We start from the raw sequence: 15393 nt of genomic DNA, 5'->3' as shown, positions 1-15393 counted from the left end.
CAATTCTGGGTGTACTTCCTCAAAGGTAAATTTCTTTGTTCTAGCAATCCGTGGTATTTCAAGTATTCTTCATCAACACCATAATTCAAATGCATCAATTCTTTGAACTTATTCATTTGCCAGTTTTCACACATGCATATGAGGCAATTAAATATACCATAGCCTGGATCAAGAATGCCTTCCTTAGTCCTCAAAGCAGTATATCGTTGCTCTTTAAGACTGTAAAGAAGGTTTTAGCAGCAGACTTAGCCAGCACATACGTCATTTGATTTCTTGACTATATTTCCATGAGCATTATGAATTAAAGTAAAATTCAATCCTTGATAATTTCTATCTTTTCTCCGTTTATCACTAGTTGTCTATAGGTTCAGTTGTGAGGGTTTTGGCTTGTTTGTTTGTTTACCATTGAGTTGTAATCGATAGTGAAGGCTGTGGTCTTTGATATTTTTCAGTAAGTGCTTCAGGTCCTTTTTACTTTCCTCAAGCAAGGTTGTACCATCGACATATTACAGGCTGTTCATAAGCCTTCCTTCAATCCTGATACTGTGTTCTTCTTCATAATGTCCATCTTCTCCGATTTGTTCAGCATACCGATTGAATAAGTATGATGAAACCACATAAACTTGATATATACCTTTCCCAATTTTAAACCATGCAATATCCTCATTATGTTCAAACAGTGACCACTTGGTCTATGTACAAGTGCTGCATGATTACAACAAAGCATTCCGAAATTCTCATTCTTTGCAATGGTAGTCTAAGTTGGATGTAAACACAGGAAAATAGAGATGCTGCCATTTTGTGTCACTACACTAATATCACTCGAAAACTTACTTGGACTAAAATTCCAAATGTCAAAGACAATTAAACCTTCTTTGTACAGCCTTACAAATTGATCATAAACATGCCTGTGTAGTTTTTTTTCATATTTGGTCTATGATCTCTTGTATCAATTTTGTTTTTCCTGTTGCATTTTTCCCTATAAAATGAAGAATCATGGGTCTTCCTCGCCATATCATTAAAAATTTCTAAGTCCTTAGTCCAATAAATTGCTGAATGCTTTAAGATCACTTTAGGGTCCAGAGTAAGCATAAACTTCCCACTTAAAGAGAACTTACCTTCCCAGGCTAATCACTCTGCTTCATTAAGTAGTATTTTGCAGGCTTCAGCCTCTGCATTCACAGGAGTCGAGAGGAGGAGAAGAGGCCAATTATCACAGCCCTTATCCACACCATTCTTCAAGCTCTAACCACAGTTTCTACCCCTCTTACAACTGCAATTATCTGTACCTACCAACTTAGGGGAACTCAATGGGAAAACTTTCTCATTCATTTTAAACAATGGGGAAAGTTAATTGTTGTACTAATCTTAATACAATAATGCCTTCAAATTCTATAGAATTGTGTAGGACTTACGGCTATTACAACAGTAACCTCCAATACTGACACATTTTCAATTCTCATGTCTGCATTTTCAATGTAAAGAAAACTTTTAAATTTATTGAAGAGCATTTGAATAATTGAGAAACATTTCATACACCCAAATGGGAACATTGCACATTGTGATATCACTAATCCCTAATTAATTTGGACATTATCAAAAAGGATAAATATATATGATCACTCAACATGTAGAATACATGTAAATTTATTAATAATTGAAAGAATGCCATTTTTAAATGAGGAATTACCACCACCAACCTGGCAAAGATTTATTTACAAAAAGAATAAAGGTCTGCGTGTGTAAGAATTGGTTATTTAGAAACAAAACTTCTAGATGACAATTTGGAAACATATCAAATTTTGAAAAGCATAAGTCTTTTGACCCACGTATTTGCCATATAATAGTTCTAAGGGGAAAAAGGGAAAGTGTGTGACAATACATATAGCTGTTCTTTACCTCATTGTTTATAACAGCAAAAAACTTGAATTAATAACTTAAGCTAACATCAAGAGGAAACTGGTTAAAAAACTAAATAACTTAAACATCAATAAGAAACTGTTTAAATAAAGAGCAGGAAATTTAAGAAATAAAAATTATCTAAAATTTTAATCCTATTTGGGGGAGGGTGAAAGTGGATCTTGATAGAGGGAGTATTCCCTGTCATCTTTATAAATAATAGGAGGCCTGGTGGCATAGTGGATTACCCATTGGTCTTCTAATCACAAGGTCAGTAGCTCAAAACTACCAGCTATTCCTTGGGGAAAAGATAAGATGTTCTACCCCCATAAAGATTTAAAGCCTTAGAAACCCATGGGGGCAGTTCTACCCCATACAGTTATGAGTCAGAATTGACTTGATGGCAGTGAGTTTATAAATAATAATAGAGTCATAAATATAAATTTTAAAGTCATAAATATAAAATTTTAAATGGAAAGGAAAGATGCCATAAATGGAACAGGAATTTCTGTACACATGTTAAATTAATAGGCGAAGAAATTGAGTGTTGGAACTTACTCGACCAACAAAAATTAGAAAATGGAATATAAAAATATACTTACCTGGTAGCGGAGATACCATGATCAGGAAGGTGGTTTTCCCAGGGCGAGGAAAACCATTGCACTCCGGATACGCTGAGCAACCCCTGCACATCCATTGCACTCCAGATGTGCTGACCCCTGTGGTTTCCCAAAATGTGGGAAATTTGACTGCATCATTTGTGGGAATGGAGTACTTGTTTGTGCTCTTCCCTAGGAAAAATAATATATATACCAGGTAAACAATGGTGTGGGGGAGAGAAGTTAATTGTCTGAATTAGAGTTGCGGGGTGTGCTTTTGAATCAAGCTAGTGAGTTGTGGTACATGCATTTTTTCAATATCTAGTTGTTTTCCACATAAGCAAGAGCTATATAATAGCAATGATATTATTATTAATGATAATTTAACAATTTTTATAGCAATATATGTGTAGGGAGCTGCCAGAAATTCAACCTGGATTTAGAAGAAGACATGACATGAAGAATATCATGGATAACAGATCTTGGTGGAAAGCAGAGTATACCAGAAAGATATGTTTTATTGACTATGCAAGAGCTTTCAACTGTGTGGAGCATAACAAATTATGAATAACATTGAGAAGGATGGGAATTCCAAAACACTTCATTGTTGATCATATTGACCCTGAACATGGAAGAGGCAGTCCCACAAACATGCTAAAGGAATATTGCTTGGCTTAAAATCAGGAAAGGTGGGCCCAAGAGTTGTATCCTATTCCTATACTTATTCAATATGTATGCTGAGCAAATAATCTAAGTAGTTTGAATACATGAAGAAGAACAAAGCATCAGAGCTGGAAGAGGTTTAGTAACACTGACCTCAGTGCTGAAAGTGAGGAGGAATTGAAACATTTACTGATGAAGATCAAGGACTGCAGCCTTCAGTGTGGAATACAACTCCATGTTAAGAAAACCAAATTCTCACAAAACGAAGCAAGACAATATCATGATAAAGGTAGAAAAGAATCAAATTGTCAAAGATTTCCTTTTCCTTGGATCCACAATCAACGCCCATGGAAGCAGCAATGAAGAAATCAACATAGGGGGAACCGATCTCAGGGATCTACATATAACCTCCTCTCTGTGGGATAGACAACAGGAAAGTGGGTGAAGGGAGACGCCGGGCAGTGTAAGATAAGATAAAATAATAATTTATAAATTATTAAGGGACTCAAGAGAGAGGGAGGAGTGGGGAGGGAGGGGAAGGGAAAAAAGGAAAATGTGCTGATTCCAGGAACCCAAGCGGAAGGTGAATTTTGAGAATGATGAGGACAACGAATATATAAGAGTGCTTTACTTAATTGATATATATATGGATTGTGATAAGAGTTGTATGAGCCCCTATAAAATGATTTAAAAAAAGAAATAGAAGAAAAGTCACTTAGTAAATATCGTTGTGTATGGTGTATCAAAGTAGAGGATTCGATTCACTTTTCTCATGCCTATTAATTCTAAAATAAATTGTTATGAAAAAAAAGAAATCAACATATTATATTGGGCAATTCTGCTAAGGGGACCTCTTTACATTGTTGAAAAGCAAGATGTCACTTTAAAGACTAAGGCGTGCCTGATTCAAGACATGACATTGTCAATCTACCTCACATGCCTGTGAACGTTTAACAATGGGTAAGGAAGACAGGAGAACTGGTGAGTTTGAATTATGGGGTGGGTGAAGCAAACTGAAGTACCGTGGACTGCCAGAGAAACAAACCAATCTGTTTGTGAGAAGCACAACCCAAATGCTCTTTAGAACTAAGGGTAAGACTTCATGACGTGCTGTGGACATATTGTCAGGAAAGACTAGTCCCTGGGAAAGGCGTCCTCGTCGGGAAGGCCAGGGAGAAGAGAAGATCCTCAAGGAGATGGACCGATGCAGTGGCTGCAAGGATGGACTCAGGCTGAACAACTGGGAGAGTGGCACAGTCTGTAGCCTGTGGGGTTGCTCAGAGTCAGAACCACCTCCACTGCAGCTTCCAACAGCATATTCTTATGAATAACCATACAATATCCAGGAGCCCTGGTGGTGCAGTCATGAGCACCTGCTAACCAAAAGATGAGCCATGCTAACGAGCATGCTACGACTTCCAGTGAGACAGCTGTGGCATTCTGCTTCTGTCAAGATTCCAGCCTCGGGAACCCCATGGAGCAGTTCTCCTCTGCCCTACAGGATAATGAGCCAGAATCAACTTGACAGCATACAACAACAATAAAATATATGTGTATATTAACTTATCTATGCAATGATAACCTGCTGTACTAATTACTATTTCTCCTCTGATAAAAACGGAAAAGATGAAGTAAAATCAAATACTCTTATCTGAGATGGATTTTTACCAAGCACACATAACTAATTGCAATAGATTTTCTGAAGAAATCATCACTCTTGTAAATTCCTTGCCACAAAATACTTCTGAGGACATGTGTCCTATTAGAATAGAGATCACTTTTTATATATTTTATATATTATCATCAGAAAGTAAGAAGATTTCCATTTCAATTCACTGGTATGAAGGAAATATAAATAAACACAAATCCCTTTTAAAATATTGTACTTTAGCATAAAGAATTCATTTTTCCCATAGTCTAGTAGGATAAATGTATACAGAAAGGGATGGACAGGGTAACATATGACAAAATAATAATTTATGAATTATTAAGGGTTCATGAAGAAGAGGGAGTGGGGAGGGAAGGGGAAAAATGAGCAGCCGATATTAAGGGCTCAAGTAGAAGACAAATGTTTTGAGAATGATGGCAACAAATGTACATATGTGCTTGACACAATGGATGTATGTAGGGATTGTGATAAGAATTGTACAAGCCCCCAATAAGATGATTTAAAAAAAAACTAATAAATAAAAGCCAAAATTAAAAACCTTCTAGAAGAAAAAAAAAAGGGATGGAATCTTCTCTTTTATATCTTGTCCTATGAGATCACTCACTGCCATCGAGTCCATGCTGGTTCGTAGTGACCCTATAGGACAGGATAGAACTGCCCCTGTGAGTCTCTGAGACTCTAACTCCAACGGGAGTGGAAACCCGTCTTTCTCTGGCAGAGCAGCTGGTGGTTTCGAACCGCTGACCTTGAGGATTGCAGCCCATGGGGTAATCACTACATCACCAGGTAGCTTTTATCCCATGAGATAAATCTACTTTATTCATATCTATACTATTCCCAAAGCTTTAAAAGTAAGGCTCAATGTTACATACAAAATTAAGAGTTAGGGAAAATTCTGTTTTATTTGGGCTTTTGCCAATCTTGACAATAAGTAATGCTTAGATGAGAAAATCTATGATTTTTTTTAAAAGTAGATTATTTTCATACTACTAGATTGATTACTTGTAATGTTCTATTCTCTCAACTTACTTCCCAAAAGTAAACTAATATACTTGTTATTAAATTAACATGGTAGGTTGGAAGCTCTCTCACCTGCTCCAAAGATAATTACATCTTAATCTCCTGAACATGTTGCTATTACCATCTGTGGCAAGAGTGGTTACTACATTCTAGAGCAAAAGACATAATTCAGGTAAGGATTCTGAGAGCATGGATTTATCCTGGATTATCTGGATAGACCCTAAATGCAATTGCATGTATCCTTACAAAACAGAATAGAAGGAATTTTCAAAGAGAGAGAGAGAGAGAGAGAGAGAGAGAGATAAGAAGATAATCTAAAGAAACAACCATCAGATACTGGAAGAAACAAGAAATAGATTCTTCCCTAGAGGTTTTTTTCAAGAAACACAGCTCTGCCAACACCATGACTCACTCTTGAATATGGTGTGTGTCCTTTTCAGAGAAGACAGCCAGGGACAGAGGGGAAATGGCCATCTGAGGGGGAAGACAGGGATTTGGGGTTAGGCTGGCATAAGCCAAGGAACACCTGGACATCGTGAGCTAAAAGGCAAAGAACAATTTCCCCCTAGAACCTTCCTAATGTCACGCCCCTTTAATACAATTCCTTATGTATTAAACCATAAAATTATTTTGTTGCTACTTAATCACTGTACTTTTGCTACTGTTATGAATCAGGTGACCTCTGTGAAAGGGTTGTTCAACCCCCAGGTTGACAACCGCTGCAGAAGCTCTAAAGCAGGGGTCTCCACCTTCCTAATGCCGTGACCCTTTAATACAGTTCCTCATGTTGTGGTGACCCCCCAACCATGACATTATTTTTGTTGCTACTTCATAACTGTCATTTTGCTACTGTTATAAATCAGGTGACCCCTGTGAAAGGGTCATTCGACCCCCAAAGGGGTCGCAACCCACAGGGTGAGAACTGCTGCTCTAAAGAGTGCATGGCCCTGGCAACATGTTAATTTTTTACTTCCAGAGTTCAGAAGAAGAATCAGTAGTTGAAAAATATGGCCGTGATGAAAAAAATGAAGCTGGAGATTGCATAGCTGAATTTTATAAGATAAATGAATTCCTCATTGCAAATACTTGTTTTCAACAGCATAAATAGTAACTATACAAGTAGACTTCATCGGGTAGAATACACAGGTATCAAATTTACTGCCTGTAGGAAGCGACAATGGGAAGCTCAATATCATCAGTCAAAATAAAACCTAGGATTTGTGGAACAGACCAATTGCCCATATGCAAGTTCAAGTTGAAGCTGAAGAAAAGGTATACAAGTCCATGATAGCCAAAATATGACTTTGAGTATCTACAAAGTGAATTTATAAATCATCTCAAGAACAGATTTGATACATTGGACACTAATGGCCAAAGAACCAGAAAAGTTGTAGGATTATACCAAGATCATCAGACACAAAGAAAGCAAAGGAACATTGAAAAGACAGGAAAGACCCCAAGAAGGATCCATCCACAATATCTACACAAAGTGAATAGAGACCTGAATCTGATACAAAGCAGCGAATATTAAAAGTTTAGAATACAGGCACATTGAGTCTGTAGGGATATCACAATACAAGATGTTACAGTCCAATAGGATACAGGGGGGGTGGGGTATCAACATCAATGTGTAAAAGAAGGGGGGAGCCCTAAAGTTGATTGTAATGAAGATTCTTGACACGATTGAACCATTGAGTTGCATGATATATTAATTATAGCTTATTTTTTTAAACCAGGACAGGAATCAAAAAGGAAAGGTCACAGTGACTATCACGAGATGCTGAAACTTGCTGAGTCACCGAACCGAAAACAATTGGTTGACATTCAACCATTTCAAGAAGTAGCATATGATCCAAGACCAAGGATGTGAAGTAAAGAAAAAGCCAAGATGCACTGGAAGTCTTTGTGAAAAACACGTTCTCAGGAATTGATTGGCGACTAGTTGAAATGTTTCAACAAACTGATGCAGCCCTGGGAGCGCATTTCATGACACCAGCTGTGGTATTTGTTATGGAAGCCACAAGAAACTAATACATGAGCATTTTATTTAAGCTACTTACTGACGGCTCTAACCTTACTGCAACACTTGCGGACCCCAAACTAGGGAAGAATCTACTTCAAAGTAATCCATTGCTTGGAACATTTCAATAGAATTAATTAGAACATCACAGAATTCTGAGATCAAGGACAACATGGAAAGTGAGACGTCACTAAGATAAATATCTAACTCATGGATGAAGGGCATGGTTGTCCACAAGAGAAAAGCTATCCGATGAAAGAAGTAACACTTTCTTTAACAGATAAGGAAACTGGGGTCCCAAATCATTCAGTTAGTACAATTCGTTAAACCAACGTTACTTGATTCGCTAGTCCTTACTATGTTCAGTTTCTTTGCCTCCATTAAGTTTAACTTGAGAAGCATGACTCTCCCAAAATACCCCTGTAATGACACTGCCCTTCTCTTCTTTGACAGCCACTCCCCTTACCCACGCCATCTTCTTAGGGGTGAGCTCTTCAGCTTTGGGGACCTCATCATTTCAACCAGGGCTAGCCTAGTGAGGAGGTACCTGGAAATAGAGAATGAAAAACATTTGGGACAAGTCATCCAGCGGGTCTCAACCTGCGAGTCGTGACCCCTTTGGGGGTTGAATGAACCTTTCACAGAAGTTGCCCAATTCATAACAGTAGCAAAATGACAGTGATGGAGTAACAACGAAAATAATTTTATGATTGAGGGGGTCACCACAACATGAGGAACTGTATTAAAGGGTTGCGGCATGAGGAAGGTGGAGAACCACCGGAACAAACAGAAAAGAGAAGTGAGAACATAAATACAGATCATCATAATACAGAGAAATTCAATCACTGGGGAAACAGACAATTTTCAGAGACAATGAAGAGCACTGATAACCTCAAGGATAAAAGGGTAAACAAGCAGAAAGAAGATGAAAGGGGTAGGAAAATGTTACTAAATTAAGAGTATGTATTAAACTACTTAAAATTAATGCAGCCCCAAATATTAATACCTAGTCCCTTCATTAATTTCACCAAATCTAGGCGCCAAAAGAAAATAATAATAACTAAAATACAGATAAAGAAAAAAAGATGAGATAAAGGAACTGAGGAGGGGGCAGGGATGAACTGTTAAAACAGACATACACATATTTCTTTATTATTATTTGGGGGAGTAAATTTACTCCCACTGTCTATCTATATAATTCCCTGGCAGAGCTTTGCAGCTGGTCCCCACTGAGGCTTAAGCCGTCTCCTCTCTGTGTTTCCATTTAAAAATCTTTATTTCAATAGGTGGGCACAGAGCATCTGCACTTCCAAAATTACCACACAACTGATCCAAAATGATTGAAACAAAATTGGTTTCAAAAATTGTCCTTAGGCTGAAAAGAAGATAAAGGCTAACATTTCAAACCTAAAGAAACATTTATCACAATTCTGAGGTCTGTAATAGACTTTTGTGGTCAGTAATAGCAATGTTGACAGCTTGTTAATTATAGAAACACTAGTGGGCATCACCGTGATTCTTTTGAAAGACTTGACAAAGGAGTTCAGAGCTTTTTTCCATAAACTGAGTCCTTAGTAGACACCACCTCAAATCCAATCTCTTCTCCCCAGAGGCTAGCTTCTGTTTCATTTCCCTGCTGGTATACAGTGCGCTGATTCAGGAAAGGGTCTTCAATAGGCTCACAGTCCAACAGTTCCCCTAAGAAGACAAGGAAAGCCCCACAGCCATGGCTGAGAGTCAGGGGCTTGCAAAGGCATACCACCTGGCGAGATACAGAATAGTTGAAATAGTTCACATCTTTTTGAGGTCCTTGAGCACCAAATTGAGGAAACAGGACATGGTAGGCACCCATAAATTATTTCATATAGTTCAGAGCCCTTGTCCTCAGTTGGAACTGGAATTAAGCCATCTTCCTGTGTGGAGAAAACAAGGTAATGAGGTATATAATTGTTAGAGGTGTGAATTTGTGTTTTAAACTGATCTCGGCCCCTTGTTATATAATATAGATATTTTTTAATCTCTTTGCTCTTCATATTTTGCTCATTTGGCAATAACTTTCGATGTTTTCTGTCCCACCAGTTACTCCAAAAATATAAATTCCACCATGATAGAAACAAAACTCTACTTTTATCATAGGTATTGGGGTAGGTTTACCATTTATAGAAAACATCAGTGTTCCAACGTTGTGGAAGGTTCACTGGGAAAGTTTTACATGGGGGTCCTCACTCAACTCGCTGCCCTCGAGTCCATCCATCCCAACTCACAGTGAGTCAGCCGGACAGGACAGACTGCACTTGGCAGTGCTTGAGACTATAACATTTTTTTTAGAAAGCCTCATCTTTGTAAGTCTAAGGTAAATGACAAGTGCATTAAGTCCTTTGAAAGTATTTCAACCTCAGAAGAAGTAGACTTTGAGCAAGTTTCATATGTGTGGGTCTTATTAGTATTTTGTTGTGTTCATTTAAAAAGATTCAGCAGCATCTCAGGCCTCCCTTACAAAATGCCAGCTCTCACAACCAAACAGGTCTCAGAGACTGTCAAAGATCACTCAAGGGGATGGGCGGTACAAAACTGACCCCAGCTAGGAATCAATTCTTTAATGAGTAAAGCAATACTTGAATGGGAAGTCTGACTTATGAACATCCTCACATTACCATCGAGTTTGCTCAGACTTGTAGCGACCTGACAGGCCAGAGGAGAACAGCCCCATGAGTTTCACAGGCTGTTCATCTTTAGGGATAGAGAAAGGTAGTTTTGAACTGCTGGCCTTGTGGTTAGCAGCCCAAAATGCAACCTGCTAGGTCCCCAAGGCACCTTTTAATTACATAAAGTATGTACAATTAATACATATGTGAAATCCTCACAATTTAAGGTGAATAAGATATTCACATTTCTTATTCTATTATATGAATTTCTATTCTTTCACTTTGTTGCAATTTAGGATTTCTATGTACATCAGAAAGATACTTTGTTCTTCACTTTGAGAATGGCCAAAAATAACTTGTTGGCAAGTACATAAATAATAATGTTCCAGTAGAGAACTATGAATTGATCATTCTTTCAAGCACTCAACTAATGTTTCATTACTGACATGCTGGTTATGTTTCAAAGCATTAATCCTGCAGATAAAAATCCACTGATGCACAACAGTAAGCAAGCAATACCGTGGTGTGGGTAACTGCACATTTAAGTTTGCCCTAAAGAAGCAGACAAGAATAGAAAAAAATTTAATTTAAGACCACAGCTTTACTGAAATGTAAATTGTAACATGCTCTTTGGCTTATATACAAGTTTTTTTTCCACCCAAATGCCCTGAAGCAACCACAAATGAGAGATCAAAATAGAGTTGCCTAGTCTACCTAGCAAACAAACTGAAAAGCATGACGGCTAATTTACCATTGTTTTCAACTGAGAATCCCACCCCTCTTCACTTATTAAAATCTCCTACACTTCAAAACACAAATCATTCTGAATCATTTTTAAAAAATTTTAACAATTATCTGGTGAATAAATATGCAACTAACAAAAAAATCCTAATCTCTTAAACTTAGATTAACCTATTGTCATATTTTTGTCCATTTAATTTGACAGTGCTAGGAACCTGCAAAACATTTCTCAAATGGTGGCTGTTCTCTGAAGTTTACAAAGAAGCTGCTTCTCTGTTCTTTGTTACTGGGTACCTCTTGGCAGGGGAGGAATTTGTGAAACAGAGCAGTCTGCTTTGAGAATTTATAGGAGAGTGTATCAAAAAGGCAATAGGATATTGAATTCATTCCAGAGCTGAAGGTGGAGCCCCTGGAGTACATAAACAAGTATACATTAATGTTTATGCTGATGTGGCACCTGGAATCCAGAATGGCAAATGTTTGGAGAGTGACACTTGCAGATGGTAATACTGAAGGCTGTGAAATAGCATGGCTAACTTTTTCTAGAATGTTTTGCACTTAAAAATATTAAGAGTTGTGGTTTCCTTTTTTGGTTTAAAATCTGCTCTCATGGCAACACACACTGTGATAGACATGAAAAGGAACCCTAAATCTCTTCCCTCAAAAGTCAAAATTGACCAACACAAAAGACTGGGTCCTAATTGTCTGCTACTCCGAGATGCTCAGTTAATCGAGAGCACAGACGTCTTTATTAGGTGATTCAGATGCATTTGATCACGACATTATTAGGACCTCTGATGATCATCTCTGAAATTGGGTGAAATTGGGGAGAGGCGGTCAAAGTCAAAGAAAAATAGAAAGTCAAAGAAAAACTAAGAGAAGATAGCGAGAGAAAGACAAGACTGCGATGGGAATCCAAAGGTAAAAATATATTGACCTCCCAGCTCGGGCCTCCTCGGACCTGGTGGTCAGCAGGCTGTAAGCAGGGCTTCACAGGTCCTTCCACTGCTCAATCCGAAAGAACGGAAGCAGAGGAAAGACAGCCTGGACACTATCTCTGTGTGAGAAGTGGCAGGCTGAACTCTGAAGGGTTCTCCTTGGAACCAAACATCTCTGCGTGGACTCTGCCTAAATCCAGAACCAGATGGAAAAGACACGGAATGTGCCTGAGGGCATCATCTTCCATCTCATTGTTTGCTCCATACATCCCCAAAAAGCAAACTTCTAACCTCAGAAAGCAGGCTAGATGTCGGTGGATTCCCAGTGATAACTAAGCAATGGCCCAAGACCTTAAGTGCCCAAGTCGGCTAGTGGCTTTGGGGGACAGGTGTGGTTGAGGTTTCTCAGTCAAAAAGCTGGAGTAATATGAGGTGAGAGAGAGAGGGAGAGGAGAGGAGAGGAGAGGAGAGATGAGATCATGGGCGTAGTCCCAGGGTTGGTGCAAAGCCCCAAACTCAGTTAAACAAACCCAAAAACTACCCTTTCGTAAAACTAATAGTAGCCAACCCATACAGCAACCCTTTTGCCTGAGACTCCCCAGGAGTAGTGCGCTTTTATTAAGGTGAGCTGGGGCTCCTTGATTACTCCTCAGTAGGGGCTTTGTAAGGCAGGACCCTTCCCCCAGGGTGTGAGCCCGTCCCTGCTCCTATGGTCCTTTCCCACCAGAAACGTGACTCAAAGTGGTCCCAGCAGACGCCATCACATCTGCAGCCCCAGCGCCGTGCCTCTGGGTGCCTTTCAGGGCTCCTCACTGGCACCCTATGCCGCATCCGGCCAGGCTCAGCTCGGCTGGCCACTGCCCTTGCCCGGTGCCAGGGTGCCTGTCTCTGCCAAGCTTGTGCTGGACAAGCAGACGCTAAAGCAGTCTCTCTAATCTTCAATGAGAACAGAATATATTGTCCAAGAAATGGACTAAATGGTAAGTATTCCCATTCCTTAGAAAATGCCCTGGTTAGAAGTCACTTCTCCCTCCCACATCCGCTGTTTTTCAAAGGGTGTGAGCAAGGCGCTGTTGGCTGGGGATACAGCCAACCCTGGGACTTCTGTGGGGGTGGGGAGACCCAGGGCTCCTCTACTTGTGGCCTCTTCCCCAGTGGAAGACCCCCTGAAAGTGTCTTCCAGGGATAACCTGGAGGGGAGACAACCTGGAGGGGGAAATAAGACACTTCTAAAAATTGAGGCAAAGGTCTGTGAATGGACTGTACTCCTGTGTCCCCACTCTTGATGCCTGAACAGGGGTGCTTGCTGAGGACAAAGCCCTGCCTCCCCCAGAGCCCCTTCAACCCTACTCCTCTCCCCACAACTGCCTGGATTTTCTCCTTCCCGCTGATTTGGAAGTCATCACAACCTAGTGAGGAGGTTTGTGCTTTGTCCTTAGCTTCATGGCCCCCTTAGCTTGCCCCTGCCCTGTCACATTTCAAGAAAATGAGCTTAGAAAAGAAAACCTCTCCGTTGGGGCCGAAGGCCACCTCACTGGAATGAGGTTGGTGTTTTTTGTTGTTGTATGTTCCTTCCCCCTCTTTTCTTCCACCCCTCCCCCTCATTGAACTGTGAAAATAATATCAAGGTTTTAAGTCAGAGCGAGCCTTGCCCGGCACTCGGGCGTAGTATGATCTGACCCGACACCTCCAACCATCTGTGCTATCTATCTGCCTTCTGATTTACCAGATCTGGGAGAGCCCTGGACAAATTGTGTTTGATACTAAAGAAAAGATAAACCTTCCCAATCCGGTTTGCCCATGAACCTTCCCGTTTGACCTGGGCCTCCCAGGTTTCCTGGCTTTTTCGTTGTATCCCCTGTCCTGCTTATTCAGAGTAGCTACATGTTACCAAATGCCCGGATGATACAGTTGGGTGGTTTTTTGTTTTTTTGGGGGGGTTTTTTGCTAAAGCTTCAGGGGAAAAAACGGTGTGACCTGGATGTCAATTGGGAATCAATAAAAGTTGTCAGTTCAAGCTGATGGCTGGAAGGCAGAAGTAGCCCCTTCCAGGAGGCCCTCCCCTCTGCTGAGGGGTCACTGCTCAGAGGAAGCGCTTTCTAGGTCCCCATATTGTGCCCGCTCCCTCTTTCTTTATGTGACTTTGATTGACTAGCATTTAGGCTAAAAGGCCAAGGTTAGAGTTCCTTTCCTCAGCTCAGGGAATTATATATTGAAACACCTATTCTAACACAGAGTAGTCGGCAAGGAGAGGAACAAATCAATATGTTTTTTTAAAGACCTTTGAAATAAGCTTTTAAGTTGCTGTCCTGACCAGCCAATGACTTCTCACTCTGGGCGCACATTTGTTGGAGTCCATTTAACTGTGGGAGGGGGTGGGAAGATGGAGCTGCAAAGTTTACGTTTTATTTAGGCGACGCATTCCTATAGCCCCCCTTTGATTCAAGATCTTGGCTTCATGGTCAGCACCTGGATTAACAGATGTGAGCCTAGCCTTGCTCAGAGTTTTAAATGTTTTCAGGAGGCTTTGTAAGGAAGGGGGTGGGGGGTTGTTCCAAACTGACCTCTTCTACAGCTCCCTGGTCCCGCTCTTTCTGCTCCAGATTCACTTCCCATTCGGCTGCTTTGGCAGCTGGAAAACCGGGGAACGGGGAAGCAAGCAGGGATGGGTGTTTGGGGAAGAATGGGGTGATTCACCCTCTCCACTTCCTGGCCCTCTCCAGTCCGAGCGCTGCTTCTTTGACAACTAAAGTTGGAAATTCCTGGAGGATTTCCATTTGGCCCAGGCCTCTTTGTTCTCTGGAACCCCCTCGACCAAAGCAATGACTCGTCCCCAAGTGGAATCCTGAAGCATCCGCCTCTTCAGGGGAACAGAAAAGGTGTGTGGTGGGTGGAGTGGGGGAGTGAAACGCTGCTGCTCTCGGCGGTTTCCCACACCATTCGGAGGCCGAGCGGTGGGCGCTGTCAAGCGTGGGGAGGTGCTGAAACGGCCCGGACTAGCTAGCCAACGTCTTGATTGGCAGAGCCGGCCTGTGACTGACAAGGGGTCTCCATGGCGCCCGTGTCGCCAATCCGCCCACCCCAATAGCGGCGCCGGTCCGCGGGAGCTAAACCCAGCCGAACGCGACCCGCGGAGGCGACACCTCCCTGCGTGCCCCTCCTTGTGCCCCCAAGCCGCCGCACGCAGGAGAGCCTGGCG

At 40.8% G+C, this 15393-nt stretch overlaps 1 pseudogene; it reads left to right on the top strand.

Moving 5' to 3' along the window:
* The first annotated feature begins 2493 nt into the window (after positions 1 to 2493).
* On the top strand, positions 2494 to 2688 carry LOC142426914 (U1 spliceosomal RNA; annotated as a pseudogene).
* The last annotated feature ends 12705 nt before the right edge of the window (positions 2689 to 15393 follow it).

The sequence above is a fragment of the Tenrec ecaudatus genome, chromosome 14 (assembly GCF_050624435.1).
Source record: "Tenrec ecaudatus isolate mTenEca1 chromosome 14, mTenEca1.hap1, whole genome shotgun sequence".
Lineage (NCBI taxonomy): Eukaryota > Metazoa > Chordata > Mammalia > Afrosoricida > Tenrecidae > Tenrec > Tenrec ecaudatus.
The sequence above is the reverse complement of the archived record's forward strand: the minus strand, read 5'-3'. Positions and strand labels throughout refer to the sequence as shown.